Here is a 17,426-nt window from a genome sequence, read left to right as displayed (position 1 = left end):
CTAGCTGAGAGGAAAACTATGCAACAGCCCACAATTGACCTGCAGCATATGCCATAGGAATACTGCTAGCTCAGCTGTCACTCTCCTAATGATGCCACCATGTTCCCCGGAATGCTGTGTTTAAGCTCAACACAAGAAACCTAATCTGAAGGCAACCCTGTCTCATCTTCAAGGGGATAAGACAAGTCAAGGAATCACTGGAACGAAAGGAACATAATTTAAGGCCAGTGAGCAATCTCCAAATTAAGTCCATTTGCAGGACATAATTAAGTGATGGAGTACTTTATTGGCCAAACATCCCCCTGGCCAGTACCTCCTGATAAGCTGCAGAATATTCAGAATGGTTCCAGGGCTCCCCTAAGCTTCTGAAGCACAGGGCCCCCACATCAGGAGGTAAAGATGTCAGCAGGAAAATAGGGCAGAAGACTACTGTGCTTGGCAAAGGCTCTGAAGGCCATTTTTCACTAACTTTGCCACTGTGATCTGGAGGGTCACATTTTACATCAGTAATCCCACTTGTGAAAGGGCAAGAAAACCTACAGAAAGACTGTTATTAGAAAGAGACTTAAGATACAGTAAATTGTGCCTACAAAGATTCCTTCTGTGTCCCTAAGAAATTAATGCATTTTCAAATATCTTCTAAAATGAAAGTAATATCTAACCTGAAACACCAGGTAGAAACAAAGAAGCCAAATGGTGTCTAATGTAGATTTGGTGAATCACTGCACAGTAGTGTGTCTTATGGACTGCATCACTGTAGGACTTGCATCAGTTGCAAGCAGAATTTCAGCCATTCACACACTACTGTATTCCCTTTACGCCAGGAAGAACTTGGTCTCAGGCTTAGCTGAAAAATCACATTTGTGAGTCCAGCCACAGCCAAGTATCTCACAGGAAACATCAAACTTAATAACAGCATTATCTAAAGCACTTGGAAGGTTCAAGAGCCTTAACTCCCACTAACATTCATTGAGGTTTGTACTGCTAAATCAGTAGGATGGGGATTCATTTCCCCTACTGTAACTATCTAAATCTTGGACAGTAAATTAAATTAAGTCGCCTAGGCTCTCTTTGTTGTTAGAGGAAAAAGACAGCTACTTCCAGGGGATGATCTAATCCAAAAGAACTATTTAAGATGCACATCTCTAGAAAGGATTTCGTCCTTTACCGTCTCTCTCCATGCTCTAGAAGGGTGTCCAAACAGTCAGTTTAGAGCAAATGCCTGACCTTGGGATGGAGAGAGTTCAAAGGGATTAACTGGCCCCTGAGTCCTTGCTGAGGTCCTGCCTCTCCTTTGCACTGTATGGATTCCAGGCAACATTTTAACGTTATCAACCTTAAGAAATGCATCTCAAATGGCTCTTTTATCGTCACATTGTATCACTCACATCTTCCCAAAATCTTCCCAGCATCAACAAAAATTTTTCAACTTTCAGATAAAAATCTATGAAGACAAGCAAAACAGGAAGGAAAGTGTAAACAAGAACTGCAAATGAGCGAAACCATCCCTGACAGAGCACAGCAGAGGGGAAAGAATTGATTATGCAGTATCAGGATCACAAATCCATATCTGACACCCTTGATATGAAAAAATAATACACTTCTTCATGTTACCTGGACTAATCCAGAAGAGACAGGTTCTCTCACATTAGTCTACTTATCTTCTCTTTCAAATGCCTACTTATCTTCCTTTTCATCCCAGTCCAGACCCCACAGTTTGGGGAAACCACAGCCTGGGGTGGGGGGTGCAGCCCCAGCCCCTCTATCTCATCACCATCCTTCTTGCAGGGTAGACTGAGCTACTCAGTCAGCATGTGCAACTTGGGTTCAGTTTGACACTCCCATCTCCCATTTTGTTTTTCCTCCCTCTCCACAGGGTATTTTACCAGACCGAGAGGAATCCCTTAGAAACAGACAGAGAAACAATGAGCAACAAGCCCATCCCTAAGCTGCAAGGAAGATGCATGCACATCCCCATCAAGATGACAAGTTCCAGGTGTCTCTGGCTCAAGGTACGGCTCTGTTACACCCCAGGCACATCAGCTCATCCCTTTCTGTGCTGCAATTGCTGGCACATATCCACCAGCCTCTTGACTCTTCCAGCGTCTCATTAACTGAACAGCAGCCACTAGGCGCAGTGTCCTCCAGGATCAGCCATGTAGGAACGGCTGACAGAAAGACAGGAGTCATTTCAGAACCATCTACGTGACTCAAGCACCTAAATTTGGTTTCAAAAATGACTTAATAGTTTAATTATTGCATAAATTCAGAGCCCTGTCTAGGAATAGTACAATGACTAAACTGAAACTAATTGCTGCCACCACCATGAGGTGGTACAGCCACCTTGTGTCATTGATACTGTCTGCCAACCCCACATAATGCTGGGATGGTTCCTGTCACCAGTCACACTAGTCACTTCAGGAGCTTCCTAGTCCTTTAATTTTATATTTGATCTTAAGCATAGCCTAATTCTATGATTATTCCTCAAATTATTATTATTTCAAAAACGACTTCTGTCAGGGCAGCCTCTGTGGACATCCTTTTGGACATCCAAACTCAGGCTATTGGTTGTAAAATAAAATCACAGGATTTGGGAGCATGTCTTTCCATTGCTTTTCACTTGCCTTGACAAACAAACACTGTAACATTAAGTGGAGGTCACAATCATTTTCTGAAATTACAACCTGATCTTGCAATTCTTTGATGCAGACGAAGCTCCCCAGTGAGATCAACAGAAACTTTGCCCATGGACAAACTGCCTAATAAGACCTTAATATGCATTCATTAACACAAACAGGGTTAAACTAACCCATTTGAAAAGCACAGGAAAGCATTCTTACTCCTCCTCTCCACACTTGGGAACTGGTGCAAAAGTGCAGAATAAAACTATTAAATTTTAAAACAGCTGTTAATAAAATATTGAGGAAACAATTTTACCATTCAGCGGTCAGAGGATGGAAGATTCAAAACTCGCTTTGTAGCTCTAGGTCAGCAAGGCTGCTTACACAAGATGCAAGTCTGCCCCACGTGTACCTCCTACAAAACCACAGCCATGGACTTGTATAGCTGTAGCCTTCCCAGAAGGAAGACACAGCTCTCCCTATCTCTGACCCTGCAACAGCACTGATCTTAGCAGGGCTAGCTGCAATGAGAGCCACTCCCTCTGAGGATGGAGCCTTGGGGTGGGCTGGCAGCACACTCCAGAGACACTGCTTGCCACCCAGGAGGTGGCACGGTGTCACTCCTTCAGCTCCAGCCCAACAAAGCCCATCCACATCTGGTGCAGAGATGAAATTCCAGCTGCACTATGGGCCAGCCCCTGGAGGTTGCAAACAGGAGGCTGCATCAGCAGCAGTGAAAAGTCAGTTGGCATCAGCTGATCTTTGGCTTTATACCACTGAGATCATGATTCTGCTGATTTCTGCTATCTCTTTGCCATCAGACATCATTTTCTTCCACAGATCTCAGTCCTGCTATTATTAATGCACTGAATACACGCAAATAAGGGCAGTGGTTCTGAATGAATTGTTCCCTATCTGATAGGATAAGTTCTGAAAGCATCCTGTTGGTGCCAAGAGAGACAAAAAGTGGAGAGGACGAGGAGTTAGTGTTCAATAAGAAGGCTGTGGGAAGATGTGTAATAGTTATTACAGTGGGGGAAACTCCCTCCACAAGAGTTAACAACGGCTGTGTGATCTGTAAATCCATAAATAAAACCCATAAATAAAAAGATCAGTTCTTGAAATACTTCTGGAGACAGTCCAGAAGGAAGCATGGACCATGCTTGTCACTGTTAAGCTTGCAATTGAAAATGACTTTGGATAACTGTCAAGCTCCTTACATCTTTTATAAGAGCTAGGTTTCAGAAGACAGGTGGTTTTTCTGCTGCAGACCTATGGCAAGGCAAGGCAGGGAGCTGGGAAGGCTGTATTGATTGATCCCCTGCACTTCACCATTAAGCATACATCTTCTCACACGACTCTTTAGACAAAAATATTTTCAAAAGGAAACATTCATGAAGAGAAATCAAATCAAGAGGCAAGATAACAGGGAGTAACCCTCCATACAGCACAGTCCCAAGATTACCGCTCAGTAAATACAAAATCAAAGGCAAAGCTTTAAGTTCCTACTCATTTCTAATTTAGTTAGACTCTCCCTGAACTATCATAAAAACTAGAACTTTTGAAATTGACCTGCAAATAATATTAGGTTGCCTGGCACCTCCCTCCCACCCCCAAATATGAGGCACACGGAGCACATCTGGGGCCACACATCCTTTCTCCCCCTGGCTCCAGCCTAGACAGGAAATGGTACAGATCAGATAGGAGTGCTGGTTGAGCCCCACTCAGGCGTGGGCGATGCTCTAGGTCCAGACACAGACATCTCAGGATCAAGGGCTTTGTCTGCTTGACAAACATCTGCCCCAGAGCAGAGCGGATGCGGTACTGCTATCCATCTAATCTTACAGTCCTGCTCCCAAGTTGGAGGAGACAGAAATGAGGTTCATGTTAATAACACAGATGAGCAGAAAAATCAAAATTTTTCTCACGTTCCTCAGTCCAAAGCACGTAAAAGCTTTTTGACTGAGCATAAGATTTTAATAAGCATCAGCAAAAAAGGAAATTATAGTCTTTCTGCCAAAGAACACGAATTTTTCACATAAGTATTGTTCCTGATTCACATTCCTTCGTTCACCAAAATAAAACCATAAAAAGTATTTAATACAAAACACAGTATATTTTTCAGTCATCATTATTCAAGTACCATCTAGTCCTTTGCTCATCACTACAATAGGACCCAAAGTGTAAATTAAGATTTATCCGCAATCCAAAAGCCAGAGCAGCGTAATTAGATCCACTGTGTCAGACAAATGCAAATTTCCAAACACACGTGAGGCCTTAAGTAAGCACACTGATGGCATGCATCTATCTGACAGGAACACAGCAAACATTGGATACTGTACAGCTGCAGGTAGCTCAGCTTCCTACTACTGCACCACCTGTATTTTATAAGGGAAAAAGCATGATAAATTATGCTTACGCCATGACGTATCTCCAGAGTTTGGCTCTATAGAATAGTCATGGCAGGGAGCTGTAGCTGCTTGTTGCTTTGTGTTCCACAGGAAACATGCCTGAAACTGGAATTAGCCGCCCACAGAATAACCCCTCGATACATGTCCAAGCCCTTTTTCTCCTCTCAAGATCATGCACATAGCTACTGTAAAAAAATCTAGACGCTGTAGCAAGTCTTTAATACCGACAAGCTGGAGCCTCTACTAATTTGAGTGTTCTTCCATTCCAAAGGGACGTTAATTGACACAACTGACGCCTAATATTTCCCTACAGAAATGCGGCAGTGACAGGATCCAGTTACGTTAGCTGTTCTCAGAGGATGGCCTAAATGAATCACAAGTCCATGGACAGCTAGAGCAATCTCCAAATGCTCAACTCACCCTACGGAACTGCTCTATGATGTTTCTTCTGTATTTTAGTATCCGTGATGCTCCTAGAGAAGCAGTGCCATAAATAGCCAGCCCATAAAGATGCCCATACTTAATTGTCCCTTTCCTATACTGCACACTCTGCACTTGACTGGCCGGGCATTTTACTTCCTCACTCTCACCCCAGCTGAAAAATTACAGCTGCCTTGCTATGCTGAGACACGCACTGCAAAGCTCCGAGCTCCGGGAGCCAGGCACCCAAGCACCGCCAGGCAGGCAGCCACTCACCCAGCTGTGGGTTACAGTCTGTGCAATAGCACGTGAGGAGGCACTGAAGGAAGCCCTTCACTGGGTCACACTGCTGACCCAGCCCTTATTCATGGCAAGGGCTAGCACAGCTTTCTTCAGAGCCACAGGTTGGAAGGCAGTTTTCACTGCTCCGTCTTGCTGGGTTACAAAGAGCAGCAAAGACCATTTGGGGAAGGTGAAGGGGGAAAAAAAAAAAATGATTCTAGAGGTGTGAGGAAAACTTCTCATCAGTAAAAGACATTTTATGTAGTGCCTGTGGCAGCATGGCATGTTATTTAGTGCTCCTGCTCCGTGGACATATTATACTGCTGGTTCAGGCACCACCATTGGAGTGTAACTTATCACCTGGTGGCTCACAGCAGCCTACAGGAAGGATGACAGTGGCAACTTGTGACATTTGTTTAGCATTCTGGTGATAGGTCTGCAGTAGCTACAATTAAAGACCTTAGGATTTGTTGTCAACTGCACAGTTGTGCTGTGGAGCCAGTAGTTATTTGTACACAGAGGTGTGCTAACTTGTAATGAAGAAGGGGAAAAACTGTTACGGTCATATTTCACTCTTTAGATGCAGAACTAGTTAAGAAAAATACATCTGAAGAAGTTTTCTGGCAGAAAACACTCATTTGAGGCATACAGAGCAAGCCGGGTGATATGCTGGGTTTGTAGCGCTGAGCAGCAGGGAAGAAACCTGGGGGCTGGCACTGGGCAGCCAGATTGGTGCTCGTCCATGCACCACTCCAACCCTTCTAATATGGCCTACCTCCTTCCTCAATGCCTCCCCTAAAGAAAGGGAAAAATGAGTACTTCTGATTTTTGGTCTGAACACAGACAAAAGTACATTTTAACCAAAATTTCCAATTACACACAAAAGAAATTATAAGTCTTCCACAAAAGAAATTTTGAGTCTTCCACAGTTCTTTTCAGAAGGGACTCAGCTGCTGGCTCAGAGAGGAAGAAAACATTCGTTAAAAAGTGAATGGAGGCAGAAGCAGTGTAAGCAGGGTGGTGGGAGAAGGGGCAGAAGCCAACGAGGAGCTGGGAGGGAGAGAAGGCCATGCTTCAGAAACCATCTTCACCAAAGCAGAGCAGAATGAGAAGCTCAGTGTTTGTCACGTTAAACTGAAGACTTCTACAATCCTCTATGCAACAGGCACAGAAACGATGTAGATGGGAAAGGCTCCTGCATAGCCCAATTACTACAGACTTCACAGCATTAGTCAAATTAGAACCAGAAGAGTTGTCTGGCCTGCTCCTTTGGGGCCACTGCTGCATTGTTCCCCTTGTGAACGCTATTTCCCAGCACTTTGTCCAGCCCAGTTTTAAATTACCCAAGTGATGGCACTTCCACAGCTCCCCAAAGACACTGTGCCACAATGTAATTTATCTCAGAGGTTTTAGACGTCTTCCTTACATTTAGGATGAAATTAAGGAAATTTATGCCGCTAGTTCTCATTATCACGTCCTTGGAGCACTCTCAACCACTCTCCTCCCTGCCTGAGATTTACATGCTTCAAATACTTGTAAATAGCTGTTCTCCTCCACAGTTATTCTTTGGCCACAGCACACAAATTTATTTTAATCTTTATAAATTAGCTCAGGCAGCCCTTTCATATACATCTTGCTCTGCTCCTGGTTCCTTTGAGATGGTCAGCAGCAGCCTAATATCTGGGAGTGCCTGCTCCCACCAAAGCCAGCAGCAGATCATCTGCTGGTTTCCAAAACAACAGGTTTTCAAGAGAAGCTGGACTGTTATGAAGCTTAAATCTAGAGCGATACATACAAGCTGCCTTCCTTGTCCACCCCTTTGAGGGTCTCGCCATCTCTTTCTGCACACCCGGTGCTTGCATGAGGACTGCTGTGCTGACTGCCACACAAAGGAGGGCAGTGACATTTCCAGAGTTTCAACCCAAAAGTCAGGTCTCCAGCTGAGAGGAGTGAAATGCACTGTAACACTCACTGCCTCTGCAGATCTGATCGCAGCAGGGGACGTGAAAAATACACTGATACGGGTTATCCTTAAAATACCTCCCACTTCACTCGGAAGGTGCCAAAACCTGTAAATTCATCCATTTGAATTCAGTTCTTAAGTAAGATTTCATACAGCACTCTCAGCTTTTACTGACACGTATATTTTATTGACAATTTAGACATCTTAATCCTTCAGTATTTTTTTTTTTCAGCTGTTAATTCTGCATCTGCTTAACAAAAAAAAAAAACAACAAAAACCAACACCCATAACCTCACATCTAGCATGATTAATTCATTCTTTTCAAGTCCAGCCTGTTTACTGCTCTTTGTTCATTTATGCACTAGCTGTTTACAGATTCTCTCTTAATATTAGCTCTATTATTTGCTAGAGACTCAAGTCATATTTACCATATGGTAATTGCAGAGATCACATGGACAACAAACAGTGGAAGCTGAGCTGTTACAGCAATTACAGTAAGTGGCAGCAGTCTCCAAGCTATCTGCTGCCCCACCTTCATGTCTTTCCCCCTCACCCTCCAATGTTTTTCCTTACGGGCTGTACAAACCCACATGCCATTCTGATCTCCATAGCACAGAGATTTGTTCTTTGCTATGGCATTACTGCACAGGTTTATTCACCTTTTGGTCTGCATTTTATCTGCTGGTCTGCCCTGCCTGGCTGTCTGCCCCACTCTGTTCTGTCAAGGGTAGACAACTGAATTGCAGCCTAGAGCTGGTCACCCTAAATATCTGCTTTTCCCCTTCTACTTTTGCAACAGAACTACCTTCCTCCTTTGCCCCAAACAGGAGCGCAGCATGCCACCCCTCAGAAATTTCCTGAGGGAATCCTAAGAGACCAGATTTTACAGGGTAGTTATAAGTCTAATGGAGCATCTCTTTAAACCTATTTGGACACCTTGACCTCATGAATTAATGAATTTTCCACTTGCCATCTAGATGTGATTTCACATTTCCACAGAAACCCAAACAGATTACTACAAGAGGCCACTGCTCTTTTCTCCAAAGAAATTCATGAATTTTTTTTTTTCATTTGGTTCCTGACAAGAGCATTGGGCAGGTCTCACATTTGAAAGGTATACAGCTAAGCCATGTATGTAGCTTGATTCTTCCAGAAGATTCCAAAAATCTCAAGATTTCCTGCATGTATGCTGTCATAAAGGTGATAAAATATAGATGTCATGATGGGGGCATAAAACAAAGCACCTTGTCTGACACGGACAATCCCCCCCTCACCATGTCAAACATACTGGTAGTGACAAGACCCTAATACCCAGCACTCAAGTCTCAACTGAGATATTAACGAGGAACACGTAGTAACTTGGATGCATGACAGTGTCTATCAGAAGAATTTCCTAGCACAGTACATGACAGTTGTAGTGTGGTTCTTCTCCAAAGTGGGAGAAGTACCACTTGCATGTATTCAGAGCACTACTTTGGCTAGCTTCCTTCCCAATGGTCTCCATTTTGTGCAAAGTCACCTCACTTTTGTGTGATGAGCACTGCCTTTCTATTCCTGTCAACCTGATGATTAGATGATTACCAGCAATTAGATGAAGGCTGGTAAGACAGACGAGAAAGAGGTCCTTGGGCCAGCTCTTCTTTGGTACAACTCAGCATAGTTCCCATGAATCCAAGAACAGTTGCCAGAGGAGCTCTGGCATCACTGCATACAGTATAATCCCCCAACAGGAAAGCTTAATCTACTTCCTCTCTGTAACTCACTCACATCACACCCAGCAGTTGGAGGGACCTTCCTGCTTTCACCATACCAAACACTCTTCTCATCAACCCCCTGGTTCCTGCCTTCCCTCTGTACTGGACCAGGTTTGCTACAGTTAGTCCTGCCAATAGGAGCAGCTGAGTCATGAGTGATGACCACATCAGCCAAAGGCACTGAAAGGAGAGAAGGGAAGGAGAAAAGCCTCTTTCCACAGTCCCAAGTCTCAGCAAAGGTCTCTTCTCCAACACGTGTTCAGAATCACTTTGGATCAACTTCCTGAAGCACCTCATCCTGAAAGTGTAATGACACAGTCACTAGTGCTAGTTACTTGCTAGTGCTTGAACAGCATGTTCAGCACACACAGCCTCCCGCTGCATAGGCCATTTAAGTCACTGGGGCAGAGAGGTCAGCCTCAGCCTTGCCACCAAGGAGCACAGCCTTTTTTATTGATACTACCCTTCCATCCATTTCTGTAGAGAGAAGATTAGAATAGAGATGTGCTCTATTTGCTTTGAAGTCCAAATCTCTCCTAAGACAAGGTTTAGGCAAGAAAACGGCAGGGTACCTCACTTATTGGGAGTATGTGTGGAGAACTGGCTTGAGCAACAGCTAAGGCAAAAATTAGCAGCTTGCATTTTCGCATTATTCCACACTCAGCCCATCCCCTGGCCCCTCGGGCCAGAAGGCCTCTCCTGCTCATCATACTTCCCCAGCAGCATCCTGAACCCAGCTGTCCCTGTAGTCACTGATGACAGCCTCTCCAGAAAATAAAAGACAGTCACTCTTAAAGCCAAAGCCAATGAATCTATTTTGCTGAGGGAGCAAAATGAGCAGACAATGAATAAATATAGTTTTCCAATGAATTTGAGCCCTGTATCCCAACAGGATCCCCACTCATCAGTAATCCATCCTCTGCCTGTTGTCTTCATTCTCCACTGTCCACACAGGTGCACAGCGATATTTCATGCCCCTTCCTCTGAACCTATAAATACTCAGCACCCAGCCAAGCAAGAAGCAGCCCATTTCAACTTCAGCACTACAAGATTGGCAGCATTTGTTAAACTGTTCCACTGCTTCATCACATCCAGCGTTATGAGGCATAATCCTAGTCTCAATTTAAGAACATCAAGTTGCAGCTTCCAGTTGCAGGAGTTGTCCTCCCTTTATCCCTTCAAATGAAAGATCAACACAAAAGCATTGACTCCCATGTAGGTATGTGAAAATTACAATCATGCCACCTCTTCAGGATCTCAGCATCAATAAGTAGAGTAAGTTCCCAGAGTCCTGCATGACCAACCACATTCTCAGCTGTTATTGTACCCATGCCTCTTCCTCACTATCTCTTGGAAAATGAGCATTGGCTAGAAGGACAGTGAACCAGGCCAAAAGAAGCCGCAGGGTACCACCAGAGAGCTCCCAGACTCAGTGGTGTTTTACATAGCAAGCACTGGATACTTATTATGATGAGCACTTGTGCAATCTGTGGAATTCACAAATAAATAGAGAAGTACTGGAAGGCTCAAAGGAAAACTAGATATGCATGTAAATACTCAAAATATCCATAGGTTCACCAGGTGGGATGCAACCCTCCTGCTCCAGAACATATTTCAACTGCTTGCTTACGAGTTTTCATAAAACTTCGTAATGTACACATGCAGCACAAACTGGGAAGGCCCTTCTTAACCGAGTGCCTGTGCCCTAACTGGCCCAGATGCTCTCTTCAACCCAAAAGCCAAGTCCCTATGGGCCCATGAAACAGACAGAAGGCTACACATAGCATAAATGAAGGATCGGATGTGTGAGGGATACTGTTAGAAGCCTGGGGAAGGCATGGAGTTGTTGTGTGATGTGTATGCCCCATCCCTGGAGGAGTTAAAGGCCAGGCACTCTGATCTAGTGCAAAAGCGTCCATGCCTATAGCAAGTTGGCCTTTAAGGTCCCTTCCAACCCAAACCACTTTTGATTCTGTGAGCTGGGACAACGACTGGAGTATAATGAATAATTCCATATACTTAAGTAGGAAAAGCAGAGGGAAAGGGCCAGAGCTGAGGGAAAGAGAGGTGGCTGTGACTCACTGGGGTGTATTGAGGTAGCAAGGAGAAGATCTAGGCAAGCAACAAGCGCTGGCAGCCATTTGGCTGACAGAAGTGCATCAAGTGCAGCTGAGTATCTTCTCACCTTCAGTTTCCTGGAGTGATTCCCCAAAAGGGAGGCAGCTCTGTCATGCTCTGAAGGTGAAGCTGTGCCTTCTGCATGGTATAAGAGCACATTGCAGCCAATGGGTAAAACTGCCTACCTACTAAAAAGCAAACCCCAACACTGCCAGAAGGGACAGGCTTATTTTTAGCTGGGACAGCAGCAGGATCACTGCTGGTGCTGCATTTCCCCATGGAAGCCAAGGTTTCATGAAGTGCGCTGTGTGCGCAGGGTCACTGCAGGGGAAACATCTGTCAGGCCAGGTTTGAGGAGATAGATTATTGAAGTTAGGGAAGAGGAAACATTTACTAGAAGAAGTGAACCTGAAACTACTCTGTAAGGTTAAAACAGAAGCAAAAAAATGATGCTTGAATAGTCAGGGCAGGTGGTAATTTAAGTGAAGGCAACTTCTCCTGCACCCTTTTTTAGGGTGCTCAGGCAGGAGAATTCTCCATCACATCTAACACCAAATGCATTCCCTATGCTTCCCTCTTATACTGTACATTCTGAAAGGCCCATTCCTGTCTGGGATATGCAGCAGCATGCCATTATGCCTCATCGGGATCCTACACAAATGAAAAGTTTACACAGAGAGATCCAGCTTGCATTGTACCTTCAAGACAGCAACACTGGGACCTCCCTCTCACTCCGGTCTTTGGGTCCACAAACCAGGGCCCTCAGTTATCTGTGTGGCAGGCAGCTCCCCCGTGGACCTCAGGCCATGCTGTCTAATCAATCGCGGCACGTTCCATGAGCACAGGGCAGCAGGCAATCAGCCCATTGATGCCTCATGAGGAGGAGGGGCAAGTCCTCCCTCACAAGTGGATTTTGTGGGTGCAAACCTAATAAAACAAGCGGTGCTGCTCACATTTGTACTGCCAGGGAATACAGTATGGAAGCTTCAACGTGGTGAGATCATTGCTGATGAAGTGCTGAGCACTAGTGCAAAGCTTTCAAGGGACTTGAAAGAATTGAGAGCAGAGGGGAAGTTATTATTTTATTCTCTTCTTGAAGAGGTCCATTTGGCATGTTGCATCTGAGAAATAGCTTGGCCTGCACTCCTTGTATTTGATGTTATTTTTCAATCTAGATCAACCGCTGTACGTGTTCTTGGGAAGATTTTACATTAAAAATTCCTTTATCTTCTTTTTTTTTTTCCCTGTGTCTCCTAATAGCTTATCAAGTACTTTGCAGATCCCATCACTCTTAGGTTCTGTGCAACTGATTTGCATTCAGGACTATCCATCTCATCAACAGTAGACTTCAAGGCTGAACCCACTCCAAGCCTTTACTGCTTCAGGCAATACAGACAGCAGCTTTACAGGTGGAAGCAGGGCTTCTTAAGCCAAGCTGAACATTTTCCATGTCCAGTCACCTGCTCCTATCTGCACTACTTCTTGCCTTTTTGTTGGCCTAACAGTCTGCACAGCTAAGCCATGAATAATGACCAGGAACTGATCGGGCACTAAAGGAAGCTGAACGCAACAACTGCTCACACACTGCTGTGCCCGTTGCCTGTAGGGGATGGAACAGGAGCAGGAACAAGCAGATGGGAAGGCTGTAGAAATCAAGATAAAAATGACTAACAGCAGGGGCATCAGCTGTACAGGCAGGGACAGGTCTCCCCCTTCAGCATCTGCTGGACCACTTATCAGGCTTGTCCTGCTACATAAAGGTCTTCCACATATATCTTTTTCAGACAACATGCACATCCAAGGGTCACCACATAAACTCAATCAAAATCATGAAAGATGATGGAGGTAAACTTTTACCTCAGAATAAAATATTACTTCTCATCTAGGAACAGACACATCAAGGTGGAAAACCAAGACACCTAGGCCTTAGGGCCCCTCAAACAAATGGGGCCTGATAGCAAACTGCAGAGAGGGAAGGACAATAGCTTCTCCACATAGAACATCACCACTTGGGCAACCCCTGTGCGCATGGGGAGCTGTGGCAGAAGGCACCCAGAGCCCAGGGGTAGGTTTCACAGCCTGCCTAGAACCTGGCAACAGATTCCCTGCTATCACTTCTCCCGCAAAGGGGAGCCAGGGCACATCCAGACAGCAGAACAAGATGTGGACACATGCTAGCCTTGGTGTTGCCCCTGATGTGGCCCTGGGAAGTAAACTGGCTTCCACCAGTGGCATCAGCATACAAACACGCTGGCACTCGGCATCATCAGCACCAGATGCCCACGTTCACTCCTGCACATGTCACCTTCAACACAACCACACCTGTGAGATCTAAGAAGTTCCCACTCATACACGCATCCTGCACCGCTACCATCTCTTCCGATTAAAACCCTCTTCTGCTTTGCTGCTGGATACTGCTGCTGTTTACTTTGAGACAGCCTCCAAGTACCAGGCTAGGAGGAGGTGATGATGAAAGCAGCGGCAATGCGGTCTTGTATGCTATAGTTTCTAAAGCTCTTTGACACGTCCCTGGTTGCAAAACATGCCCAGCAGCACAGGATATTTAGTATTTCTGATTGCTCTTGACCTGGCTGTCTCTGCTGCTGTCCTGAGTTAGGAGGCTTAGGTAAAAAGACAGCAGAGTATGAGAAAGAAGCAAATAGAGCAAGTCCAGCTTTGCAGCTCTGAAATAATCTGCTAGTGAAAGGAAACGCTGAATGGAAACAGAGGCTTCTTCCTAAATCTGGGTGCTCTGGAAAAGAGCACTGCTTTATTATGATGGAAAATCCTCGTTGGAGTGTTTAGTTAGAAAACAAGCTATCATAAAGGAAATGTTAAGAGCCCTAAGCTCCCCTCTCTGCCATGATGTCAACTGTCAGGGACATCAGTGACAGCTCAGCTGTGTGATCAAAGGCTCCAGCAAGCGGATTTAGAGACAGAATTGCCAGAAAATTGAGATTCAAAGGAGTCCAGGGCCGCAATGGTCACCTGTTTATAAATACTTCTTATGGATGAACTAATTACACTATGATGCTGTATCACAGGGCAACATTACCTGGATCTCTTCACTGCATCACTGGAAGATGGGGGTGGAGGTGATGGTACTTTCAGCCTAGCCTGACATATCACTGCTGCTTGATGCCTTGTTATTTCTGCAAAATCCTGAGTTTGGGAGGTCATCATGCTCAGCTTTGTGCATACATGCGTTGATCACCACCCAGAGCTTCCAGTTTCAAGCATTAAGGCAAAGAAAACAGAGGGGAAGGAGGGAAGCCAGCTCCCACCTATGCCTCGCCTCTTCCGCAGCAGCCCCTTCACCCTGCTGCAGGCTCATGGTGATTCCCAGACTCCATCCTGGATGTACTTAGGGACAACAAGCTCACCTACTTCTGCAAACCCCGTGTCACCGACCTCAACAAACGTCAGACCACAAACTCAGCTGCACAGAGCGCTTTAGTTGTACACCAAGAGCAGCTTGGGATCTTGTGTGTTTCTTAGTGCGCAGAGCTCCTCAGGACAGAGCCTAGCTGTTATTAGACATCTGTATAGCACACAGAAATGTGGGTTCCCAACTGGGCTGATGCCTCTAGGAGTTACTGTTATCAAACACTAAATGAACAATAGTGCTAATCTGCGCCACAACACCTAAGCACGGTGGGTGATGGCAGACAGGGTGTCACAGCCATCAATTTCCTGGCGACAGACATTCCTTTTCCATATCAAGATACTTTTTGTCTGTGTAATCTAATTTCCTTGTTTGATTTTTTTTTTTTTTTTAATACAGAATTAGATATTACTGCCTGATTTAAAAAAAAAAAAAAAAAAAGGTACCTGGCAGACAACCAAAGCCATCTTTTTAACTGTTGAAGCACATGAAAGGCATCAGAAACAGACAGCAACAACAAAGAACAAGGAACTATTTGTCAACACTGTTTGGTCATTGGGGAAGCATAGGGGAGGAGAGGGATGCTGTTTGTTTAAAACAAGCAAACAAAACCCTGACAGACAGGCCATTTATCTGTACAGTACTTCAAGATATTGTGGAGAGAATACATCTTAACTTGGTCTCTATCAGAAAATGCTGACACACTCAGTTATGGCTCTCCCCATCCCTAAGGATGGATGATACTATAGCAGAAGGAACCCTTTGAGACCAAGGGAAGCGTTGGGTCAGGTGTAATGCAGCATTAGGTCAGCACAGGCTTCAGCAATGCCCTCTGCAGCCCTATACAGAGTACAGAGCTACTCCTGCACTGATCTGATGATGAGAAGGACTGTCCCCATCTGGCTACCACACCTGGAATCCCTGCTGGAATCCCACAGCTGGCCGCTCTGGCAGTGGTTTACTGAGATAGGAGCAACTTCTCTGCAAGGGACGTGTGCTGTGAGATGGCTCCACATCTGCCTCCCCTTTCACATTCTGTCATCTGCTAGCTGTAACAAACTCTTCCTCACCAATATAGGCTGGAAAATACCATTAGCTACTTTGTACAAACAAGCTCTGGGGAAAGGGGTGGGGGAAATGGGGCGGGACAGGACACCCTATGCCCAGCAGCATGCCAGAGTCTTGTCACAGAGGCTGGGAGCTCACCTGGACTTCTACTATGCCCACACAGGACTTCGCAGCGGGAATATCACAATATCATACCTTCCACATTCTTGAACCACTGGTTTATCAAAATAGAAGTAGTACTTGGCTTGGGGAAAAAAACAGGCAGCTCAACTGCACCTATAACCTAGGGCTATGCATGTCCATTCCTTCTGCCCCCACCCCAGCTGGCATTGCACCCCTCTGTTCACAGCAGGAGGATGGCTCAGGTGGCCGCCATCACACTGAGCACCAGCAGCAGAACCAAGGACCCCCACATTCCTCTGCTCTGCCCCAGTCAGCCCTTGGCAACAGCAGGACGTGCTTCTTTACAGTATCACTACTCCCGCTCAGGAAACAAGTCTCGTTCCAGCTGACCACAGAAGCACCAAATGCAAATCACTTTCCTAGCTAAACCACCATCAGGGCACACAGCTGCTTGCAACAGCAGTGGATGGAGCAGCACCAGGGACTCCCTAGGAATGTCTGCCCATGTGGGAGCAATGGCTCTCCCTGCTGCACTAAAGCAGAGTACTTTCAAGGCTCATGTGTCCCAGCAGCTTCTGCCACGCTACCAGGGAGAGCGGGTGAGCACTGTGGGCAGGATGGGGCTGCCAGCTGGGATTTCCATCCTCCAGCTCTGTTTTCTCCAGAGATAGGCAACAACTCAAGTAAAAATCACCCTTTTGCTATATGAAGTAACGTGAGAAATTAATATGCATACATGCATATAGAGAGGCGGATGCATATAGGGCACACACATTTTTCCAGTGTCTCCCCCTGGATTTGAAGTATATTTCTCAGGTGAAATCCCCCAGATGAGCTCAAGAATGCACGAAGAAGCCAAGAAAACCAACTACTTCTCTACATTTCCACTTGAGAGAGGAGGAAAATGGCTATATTCTAACATTGTAATATAATTAAAACCAAAACCACTTGCAATGGTTTCATTTCCCACTTAGGGCAATACTTCAGACACAGGTAAGAACAATAAAGCTTAAAGAGAGGCTGGGCAGGAGAAAGAGCAAGAAATCACCCACCATCCAGGCCAGTTTGCGTGCATGTGCGAGCCGGGGGCTGCGGGAGCCCCGCAGGCGGCCCCGTGCCCTATTTAGGGCAGCGCCTGGCGCAGCAGCTATATTTGACACCGGGGGTAAACAAGCGGCACCGGCGGACAGAGCGCGACAGCTGCCCGGGACGGCAGCCCTGGTGCTCCCGGTGTGCGGCAAGGATGGCCCAGTACCCCACCCCGGCAGAAATAATAATAAC

General features: G+C 45.6%; 1 protein-coding gene across 2 annotated transcripts in view; it reads right to left on the bottom strand.

Annotated features, from left to right (window-relative positions):
• SLC8A3 (solute carrier family 8 member A3) overlaps positions 1–17,426 on the bottom strand; it is a 126,303-nt gene that overhangs the window by 82,034 nt on the left and 26,843 nt on the right. The window lies entirely within an intron of this gene.

Source organism: Tympanuchus pallidicinctus, unplaced genomic scaffold, assembly GCF_026119805.1.
Source record: "Tympanuchus pallidicinctus isolate F22 unplaced genomic scaffold, pur_lepc_1.0 scaffold3, whole genome shotgun sequence".
Taxonomy (NCBI): domain Eukaryota; kingdom Metazoa; phylum Chordata; class Aves; order Galliformes; family Phasianidae; genus Tympanuchus; species Tympanuchus pallidicinctus.
This window is presented reverse-complemented; position numbering and strand designations above follow the sequence as displayed.